General features: G+C 55.0%; 1 pseudogene; it reads right to left on the bottom strand.

Moving 5' to 3' along the window:
• Window positions 1-289: 289 nt before the first annotated feature.
• Window positions 290-8,836, bottom strand: LOC136473999 (UDP-glycosyltransferase 85A5-like; annotated as a pseudogene).
• Between the last annotated feature and the right edge of the window lie 1,324 nt (window positions 8,837-10,160).

The following is a 10,160-nucleotide window of genomic DNA, read 5'->3' as shown; positions in this document are numbered from 1 at the left end:
TTCACCTGCTGCCAATGCATACCCATATAATAATGCATGAAACTAGCATTTTGTGTTTGACAAAGTTTATATAAAAATATCATATATATTGAAACCAAATAAGTGTAACTTTTTTTATTTTCTATTTTAATTGTGTTATACATATGGATACACTTTTGAATTTAGTCAAAACTTTAGATAGTGTGGCTAAACTGAAATTATATTCTTTTATCATGAAAGAGCCGTCAGCACTTGCGTAGGACAAGATTCTTGATTAGGTCATCCAGGTTGGTCAATCCCTGCCGGCAGGCTACGTGGCCCGAATGGCGGCCTGCTTCCACTCGTCCGCCCTCCGCTTCATCTCCCTGCCCTTGTCGCCGGCCATTGCCTCTTGTATCGTTGCCTCCAGAGCCTCCCGCCGCACGTCACCGTCGACCTCCATCCCCACGCCCCACTCGGTGCACGCGTACCGATGGTTGGTCTGCTGCTCTGCGAAGAAGGGCCAGCACAGCATTGGCACGCCCACGCTGAGGCTCTCCGTCATGGAGTTCCACCCGCTGTCCGTCAGGAATACCCCCACCGCCCCGTGCCGTAGCACCGCCTCCTGCTCGCACCAGCTCGCCAGGAGGCACCTGTCCTTGGTGGACTCCACGAACTCGGGAGGCAGCACAGCGGTGTCGCCCTTCACCAGGTCGGGCCGGATGATCCACAGGAAGTCACAGCCGCTGCTCGCCAGCCCCCACGCAAACTCCACCAGGTCCTGGTTCGACATGGTGGTGATGCACCCGTAGTTCACGTACACCACGGACCAGGCCGCCCTGCCGTCCAGCCACCGTAGGCAGGTGTTGTCTTCCTTCCAGAGGCTGGCGCGGACCGTGCCGAGCGCGGCGGCGGCATCGACGACGCCAGGGTCAGGGACGGCGGCGGCCAGCCGCTCGAGGAGGAGACTGAGCGCGCCGATGGTGTAGACGGGCTGCAGGATGGCGCGCATGGCGCCCAGCGCCGTCAGCTCGAGCTCGTCAAAGGTGTTGAGGATGACGACGGTGGCGGCGTTCGCGCGCGACACCTCGTGCATCATGAAGTCAAGCAGGATGTCGCTGCGCTGCATGGTGTAGATGAAGCTCGGGAAGTCCCTGAGCCGCATGTGCGTGCTCATCCCGCGCGCCCACCCCACCGGTGTGTCTAGGTACCCGTTCGTCAGCTGCGCTTCATCTGCAGCATGCAGCATGCTCTACCGATCACATACGGAGTACATGATCCATGATGCGTTCATCACTAGAGGCCACAGCACGTAACGATACCAACCTTTGAGAGGCGCAAGGCCTTCGTCCATGAGGAACTGGACGTGGCGGTAGGCCATGTACCGTAGGCGCTGGCCGTCCAGAAGAGCAGGCACGGCACGCCGATCTCTTTAGCAGCGTCCACGCCGAAGCTCATGACGTTGTCGGCCACGACGCACGTCACCGGTGGCACCCCACCATTGCCGTCGTTGAGGTGGTCGAGTAGGCTCTTGAGGTGCGGGAGGCAGGTCCTCATGGTGGAGTCATAGAGCGCGGTCGGGTCCTGCGTGGCGTCGGCGTCCGAGTGCGGCAGGCCATCGGGGATGGTGGCGAAGCGGAAGCCCGGTAGGCCCGCGACGGCCTAGGGGCCCCGGGACCAGATGAGGCGGCGGTGGTTGTTATAGCTGGCCATGTAGCCCGAGCCCGTCGACCCAACCCAAGGCCCGTTTTTTTTTTGCCTAGCCCAAGCACGGCCTCGCATGGAGGCTAGCGGGCCTGGGCTGGCCCGGCCTGGAGCAGCAGGCCTTGCCTGGGCCGTGGGCTGGCATGGCACTGCCTGCTATAGAGTAGCCGGCCCGCTAGCGGCCCGGCCTACAGCCACGGCCTTCCCATGTCCTCCTCCCCTCCCCACAGCCCAGCGTGGCCCACGCGCTCCACGTCGTCCCCGACCCGCCTCCCCCCTCATATATAAGCGGGAGCCAGCGCCGCGGATGCCCTCCCCTTCCCTCATGCTCGTGGCGGCTCTCCCTCTCCCTCACCCCGAACCCTAGAGCCGGTGCCGCGGACGCCCGCCCCCTCCCCTTCCCTCACGCCCGCGTTGGCTCTCCCTCTCCCTCACCCAAAACCCTAGAGCCGGCGCTGCGGACGCCCGCCCCCTCTCCTTCTATCGGCAGTCCACCGAGGGGTATCCTGCGATGGTAGATTTTTTGGTGGGGGTGCGCGTAATCAGGAACCGGATGGTGACACAAGGTGTAGAGACAACGATTTAGATAGGTTCGGGCCGTCTCATCGACGTAATACCCTACGTCCTGTGTCTTTAGTGTATTGTATTGAGATATAGTAGATAGATCTATCCACTAGGGGACCCCTGCCTCTCCTTATATACTCTAGAGGGGTAGGGTTACAAGTAAAGTATCCTATTTGGTACTATACAATAGCTTACGGTGCATGCCGAGCAGCGCCGTGCATGCCTTGATCTTGTGGGCCGGGCCACCTCTGATGGTGCGGCCCATGTCTTGTCTTGTAGATACCAGGGGCCATACCCCCACACCTTCCCTCCAAGCTTGACAGTAGGTGACGTAGTCGCGTGGTGCCAGGATCAGAAAGTAGAAAACCAGCCGAGCAGGCAGCCAGTCCCCGGGCGTAGCCTCGAGATGAGAACAAGCACATTCACCGCAAGGTGAAGTGTGCCCACTTAGTCCTCGAGCCTGCTAGAAGATGAAGAATGAATCTTATAGCAGGGTCAAAGAAAAAGAAGTCTGAAAGCTTGTGAAGGGTCGAGATGGCAGACTAGAGGGGGGGTGAATAGTCTTTTCTAAAATTAATTGCGTCGGCTAACCCATACAAATGTGGAATTAAAACTATCGGTCTAGCCAAGACTATACCCCACGATATATGTTCACTAGCACCTTACAAAGATAACAATTATGCAACAAAGATGCCGGGCTAGTTAGAGCTCTCCTAAATAATTCTAGGAGCACGGTTACACAAACATATGCCACTAGTTCTTTAAGCAACAAGGGAGCTCCTACACATGCTAGTAAGCAAAAGCACAAAACTAACTAAGCTCACTAGCAATACTCAATAACAAGGCAACCAATGCCTAATTAGAGAGCGCAAATACTTAGCTACACAAACTAAGCAATGTGACTAACAAGGTTACTAAAACCAAATTAGCCACGCAAGGGAGCTACTTCTATGCTACACAAGCAAGAAGGTAATTAGCAAGTTACACAAGCTATCTAATTACAAGAGCAACTACACAAGCTTAATATGTATAGAAGTAATTGCAAGCTTATGTAATGGGGATGCAAACCAACGGGAAGAACAAGGTTGACACGATGATTTTTCTCCCGAGGTTCACGTGTTTGCCAACACGCTAGTCCCCGTTGTGTCGACCGCTCACTTGGTGGTTCGGCGGCTAATTAGCATCACCCGCTAAGCCCGCACGTCGGGCGCCGCAAGAACCTACCCCTTGAGTGAGGGTAGCTTAATGACACGCTTTACTAGAGTTGCTCTTCGCGGCTTCCATGGGGCGAGCACAATGCCCCTCACAAGCACTTCTCCGGAGCACCGCACAAGCTTCTTGCGCGCTTCGACGGAGACCACCACCAAGCCGTCTAGGAGGTGGCAACCTCCAAGAGTAACAAGCACCACCGGCTTGCAACTCGATCACCTAGTGCCACTCGATGCAACCTCACAATGCAATCGCACTAGAATCGCTCACTCACATAATCGAATGATCACTATCAAGTATGTGTGAGATGGAGGGCTCCTAAGCACTCTCAAGCATGGACACAAAGTCCCCCAAGGTGCTCTACACCAGCCATGGCCGAAGGCCATTTCTATTTATAGCCCCAAGGGCTAAACTAGTCTTTACCCCTTCACTGGGCAACGGTCGGGCCGACCGGATGCTCCGGTCGTGGTGACCGGACGCTGGACCTCAGCGTCCGATCGCCCACAGACGGCCACATGTCCTGGTTCCAACGGTCACTTGACTTGACCGGACGCAGCAGCTTTCAACTGACCGGACGCTGAACCCCCAGCGTCCGGTTGTTTCCAGTAAGGTACCGACCTCAACTGGACGTGTCCGGTCACACTTGATCGGACGCAGCCAGCGTCCGGTCACACTCTAGCTTTTGCGTCACCGTACGTCAGCCTGACCGGACACAGCCAGCCAGCGTACGGTGCTTTCAGACCCAGCGTCCGGTCAGTTGACCGACGCCAGCGTCTTCGCGACCACCTCGTTTTCACTTCTAACTTCTTCACCCTTGCTCTAATGTGCTAACCACAAGAATTTGCATCCGGCGCAATAGAAAATAGGCATTCCATTTTCCCGAAAGGGACCCAAACCCATCTCACCCCTGCAAACACCACCTCCTTTGTAAATGTGCCAACACCACCAAGTGTACACCACCATGTGTATGTGTGTTAGCATTTTCACAATCATTTCCCAAAGGATGTTAGCCACTCAACTTGCCACGCCACTCGATCCTAGCGACAATGCAAAGTTAGATCACTCGAGTGGCACTAGATGACCAATATGCAAACAAGTTTGCCCCTCTTGATAGTACGGCCATCTATCCTAAACCCGGTCATAAACTTTTCTACACACCTATGACCGATGAAATGAAATGCCCTAGGTTATACCTTTGCCTTGCGCATTCCATTCCATCTCCTTCAATGTCGATGCAACACATGCACCAACACGATCAACAATGATATGATCCACTTCATATCATCACATGATCATATTGGTTCATCGATCTTGACTCTACTTGCTCTTCACCGTTGCCATCGTCTATCGGCGCCAAGTCTTGCTCAAGCTTCACCGCCACGCGGTCCATCACTCCAAAGCCTTCGACTTGCCCTTCACGCTTGCAACCGGTCCATCAAGCCAAGTCTTGTCTTGATCTTCTCCACCTTGATCACATGACTCAATGTCATGTCTCATGTGCATTTAAGCTCCTTCATCATCACATGTGTGAGCTTTGCAACATCTCCAAGCCATTTTCACCTCCATGGCATATGTTGCTCATACACATATACCTGTGGACTAATCACCTGTGTATCTCACATAAACATAATTAGTCCACCTAAGTTGTCACTCAATTACCAAAACCAAACAAGGACCTTTCAGCTTGCCAACGTCGTCTGACATGCACGTATCAAGACCCTAGATGTGCTGCCCAAGATCAGCACCCTAATCTGAACAGCATGGAGCAGCTTGATAGCACACCGATGAGACATAGCAAGATCCGAGCAGCAAAGGAGTCCTCGGAGTCACTGGCGATGACCGAGCACCGAGGAGCGAGGAGTCCCTGGCATCGCTAGCGATGTTCGAGCACCGAGGAGCGAGGAGTCCCCGACGTCGTCAGCGATGATCGAGCACCGAGGAGTCCCCGATGTAGGCAGCGATGTCCGAGCACCGAGGAGTCCCTGATGGAGCTGGCGATGACCGAGCACCAAGGAGCGAGGAGTCTCCGGCGTCGCTGGCGATGACCGAGCACCGAGGAGCGAGGAGTCCCTGGCGTCGCTGGCGATGACCGAGCACCAAGGAGCGAGGAGTCCCCGGCGTTGCTGGCGATGACCGAGCACCGAGGAGCGAGGAGTCCCCGGCGTTGCTGGCGATGACCGAGCACCAAGGAGCGAGGAGTCTCCGACATCGCCGGCGATGTTCGAGCACCAAGGAGCGAGGAGTCCCCGACGTCACCGGCGATGACCGAGCACCGAGGAGCGAGGAGTCCCCGGCGTCGTCGGTGATGATCGAGCACCGAGGAGCGAGGAGTCCCCAGTATTGCTGGCGATGACTGAGCACCAAGGAGAGAGGAGTCTCCGGTGTCACTAGCGATGTCCGAGCACCGAGGAGCGAGGAGTCCCCGGCGTCGCCAGCGATGACCAAGCACCGAGGAGTCCACGGCGGAGGCGGCGATGTTAGAGCACCGAGGAGTCCTCGGCGAAGCTGGTGATGTCCGAGCACTGAGGAGCGAGGAGTCCCTAGCGTCGCCGGCGATGACCGAGCACCGAGGAGTCCCTGACGTAGGCAGTGATGTCCGAGCACCGAGGAGTTCCCGGTGAAGCTGGCGATGTCCGAGCACCGAGGAGTCCTCAACGTAGGCGGCGAGGTCCAAGCACCAAGGAGTCCCTAGCGTAGGCGGCGAGGTCCGAGCACCGACATAGCTGATGATGCCCATGCAGTGAAGTGTGCCCACTTAGTCCTCGAGCATGAAGTATCCATGCGCCGAGGAGTAACCGACGTAGCTGGCGATGAAGCATGAGCGACGAACAGTCTGGTCAACTGGTCGGCGGCAAAGTGAGCATTGAGTAGAAGCGACCAGCGAACAGTCCGATCAACTGGTCAGCGACGGAGTCCATGAACCAAGCAGTCCAACCAGTTGATCGGTGGAGAAGTCTGAGCACCAGGTGGTCCGATCACCTAGACGATGATCCTACAATACAAACATGTAGAACGGGTAGTACATGATGTAAAAATAAATGAACTCTAAAGAAAATCAGCAATGGTGATGAAACGGCGTATGCAGTTCGGCGATCAGTTGGTGTGAAGATATATTTATATTTAATATAAACCGCCCGAACAGTTAGTGTGTAGCTGAGTCTCCAGCCCTAGCTAGCCCGTTATCCATAACGCAGAGCGCGGAGCTCGTGCACGTGTAAGAGGAACAGGCGTGACCAAGGAGCCGCTGCCGACCACCCATAACGCAGAGCGCGGAGCCCGTAGCACGTGTAGGGAGGAGCCGGAGATAGGGCTGTCTCTGGAGGCGTCCGAGCATCAACATGACTGTTCAAGGGTTTAAAAAATTGTTTGGAGAGCAAATATGAAGAAAATAGCTCAGAAAAACATTATGGCGATATACGGAGATTGAAGAATATTTAGAAAAATATTAAAGTGTGACTTAGCTTTGGACGAAGCGTCTGGTCGGTGGCGTATGGCGTTGTCTGGTCGGCGTTGATGAAGTTGAGCTTAGATCGGGATGGTCGTGGTGTAATCAGTGAGACGTAATATTCAAGTAGATGAACGGAGTTCGGACGGCTGGCTGTCTGGGTGGCTCACTTCGTGTTGGAGTTAGTTCACAAGCAGTAGTTGCGTACATGCAAATCACATCCTAATAGCTTGCGTGGCTTGCATCTTCCTCTACCTGCTTGAGGCCAACGTACGCGTGCATGTGCCAACGTACATGTGCATGTGCTGTCGTGGTGGCTGATGATGAGTAATCCAGATGCATTTGAGGGCACCTAGTAGTACGCCTGACACTCGCCACTAGAAACACCGATTCGATCTTGCCGGGCGTTGAGCCGCCAGTAGCCGATTGGTTCAGTTGTCGTAGAGATAGCAGCGCTTAGAGTTGGTGACGCGTGCTGCTTGGAGATGCACCGTGGTTGTCGAAGGATGTCGATGCGATCAGTCGAGTCGTCGCGAAGGATGTTGATCTTGAGGTACGCCATCTGGTTCGCCAGGGGATCAAGCGCACACCCCGTACCTGGCGCGCCAACTGTCGATAGAATATCGTTGGCAGCCGACCGAGGGGTATCCGACGATGGTAGATTTGTCGGTGGGGGTATGCGTAATCAGGAACCGGATGGTGACACAAGGTGCAGAGACAGCGATTTAGACAGGTTCGGGCTGTCTGATCGACGTAATACCCTACGTCCTATGTCTTTAGTGTATTGTATTGAGATGTAGTAGATAGATCTGTCCACTAGGGGACCCCTGCCTCTCCTTATATACTCTAGAGGGGTAGGGTTACAAGTAAAATATCCTATTTGGTACTATACAATAGCTTGCGGTGCACGCCGAGCAGCGCCATGCACGCCTTGATCTTGTGGGTCGGGCCACCTCTGATGGTGCGGCCCATGTCTTGTCTTATAGATATCGGGGGCCATACCCCCACACCTTCCCTCACGCGCACGGTGGCTCTCCCTCTCCCTCACCCCGAACCCTAGAGCCGACGACGCGGATGCCCACCCCCTCCCCTTCCCTCACGCACGCGGCGGCTCTCCCTCTCCCTCACCCCGAACCCTAGAGCTAGTCTCGAGCTCTGCCTCGACGCAGATCCGGTGCCAAGACAAGCTCGCCGGCGGGCGGCGGCCACTGCCATCTCCGGCCTCGCACTGCCTCCTTCCTCGATCCCGCCACCACCAGATCTGGCCACGCTAGGTCTTCTCCACCATGGATCTGGCTCCCCACCCTTGCCTCAATGCTAGCATGGTGCCTCCTCCCCGTCCCTGCCTCCCTCACTCTCCCTCAGTGGCGCGTGGCTACGAGCACGCGGGCGGGCAGATCTGGTGGCCACCTCCTCGCCCGAGGCCACCTCCTCGCCTCCCCATGCGACCGCGGCGCATGCTTCGGCCTCGAGCACGCCGGCAGCCGCCCTCCTCCCCCAAGGCCCCCATGCGGTGGCTGGCCTCGAGCCCTCGCCGCTCCTCCACGACCCCTACGTCCCGGCGACAGCGACCCTGCCTGCTCCTAGCGACTCAGTGGGCCTCGAGCTGGCATGGCCTGTGAAAATGGCCGTGCTTCTTAGGCCAGCCCAGCAAGGAAATCAGCCCATAGGGCCGTTCCTGGGCCAAAGACTAGGCCCATGGCCCTATGAGGCACGGCCCGAGAGGCATGGCGTGCCGTGCCGGCCCGTTGGCTATCGGGCCAGGCCAGCATGGGCCTGTGCCGTGCCGTGCCATGCCAGGACATTGGCCATCTATAGTGGTTGTACTCGGTGTTGATGAAAGTGACATGGAAGCCCTTGCAGTAGAGGACTTTGGCCAGCTTCATCATCAGGCGTCACGTGGCCCTGCGCTAGGAACAGGACGCACACCATGTGCAGCTTGTCGCCGGCTGCCATCTCTCGGCCGGAAAGGAGGGAGTAATGTTGTGCTACGTTCAGGAATTTTTGGGGTGATGCGATCTTCTAGATTGTAGGCGCTCATATATATATGTATAGTATTACTATATGGTACCTGGGTACTAAATAATTATTCAGTACCCAGCGTCCTGTTGGCAGACAAATAGGCCCACCGCGCCTACACTCTGCCGTTCAGGCTCAAAGGCCCTGGCCCACCAACAGACTGAGCTCGATTGGTTTAGCAGCTCGGGAACTCCCCCAACCCAGATGCGGTTTCAATTTCCTCGCCTCCATCCACTCGGTCTCCTCCCTTCCTACGCTAGCACCGCCCGTCCACCCCCTCTCCGCTCAGCCTACTCTGGACCAACCCCCGTCAGGCGCTCCTCCTCAACCCACCTCCATCGGACCCCCGTCCACTCACCGTCGGTGCCGCCCCCACCGGTGTCACCCCACAACCCACCGTCGCAGCCCTGCTTCGCATCCTTGAGGCCTTGAGGGGACGAAGACGAGACGCCGCTAGTCGCGCCTTGCTTTCGTTGGCCGTGGCCTACTGTAGCTACTTGAGGGTGTTGGAGCAGCAGACTTGCATGGCCACGGTAGTGTCTGGCAGCCGCAGCGCGTGGGAATACCACGTCTTGGCCAGCAGACATTCAACGCCGAGGAAAGCTGCTGCATCCCCTCCAGGTACCAGGACTTCACCTTGTCGTTGTGGTTCACATTTATAATTCTTGCATTTTAATTTCTCATTTTTCTTCCACCTGTTGGGTATTATTTTTCCACATTAATTTCTGATTTTTCTTCTTCCACCTGTGAGAGGTTCTTCCCCTGGAATGATGGCCACCAAGCATCCACCTCCATTTGCAGCAGCTCGCAGTTCCTCAAATCAATATTTGTAAATTTAAGCTGTATAGTATAGGATTGCGGTATTCTAAATAGATTCTGATTCAATGTCTTTAGATTCCGATTGGAGCTGGTTGATACGATGCTTGACAACCCAAAAAGGATTGTTTTTGAGAGCACACAACAATGGTAAGTACATGTTTTTAGTGGCTTTTTTCATGTGTTGGAGCTGCTTTCTCTCTAGGATGATGTTAATGTGATTATTCCCCATTTAGATATGAGGTCCCTCTGCGACAAGAAAAGGTTAATCTGTTGCAATATGGAATTAGTTTTTTTCTAAATGAATAGACAAAACTAGGTACATTCATTTACAGCTTATCTAATCTTGTTTATGATTCTTTTCTTTTTAAATTTATATGTAAATGATCTGATGCATGGACACATAATTAGAGAATAATTTAATATACATGGATTTCAATTTTGC

Source organism: Miscanthus floridulus, chromosome 8 (assembly GCF_019320115.1).
Source record: "Miscanthus floridulus cultivar M001 chromosome 8, ASM1932011v1, whole genome shotgun sequence".
Lineage (NCBI taxonomy): Eukaryota > Viridiplantae > Streptophyta > Magnoliopsida > Poales > Poaceae > Miscanthus > Miscanthus floridulus.
The sequence above is the reverse complement of the archived record's forward strand: the minus strand, read 5'-3'. Positions and strand labels throughout refer to the sequence as shown.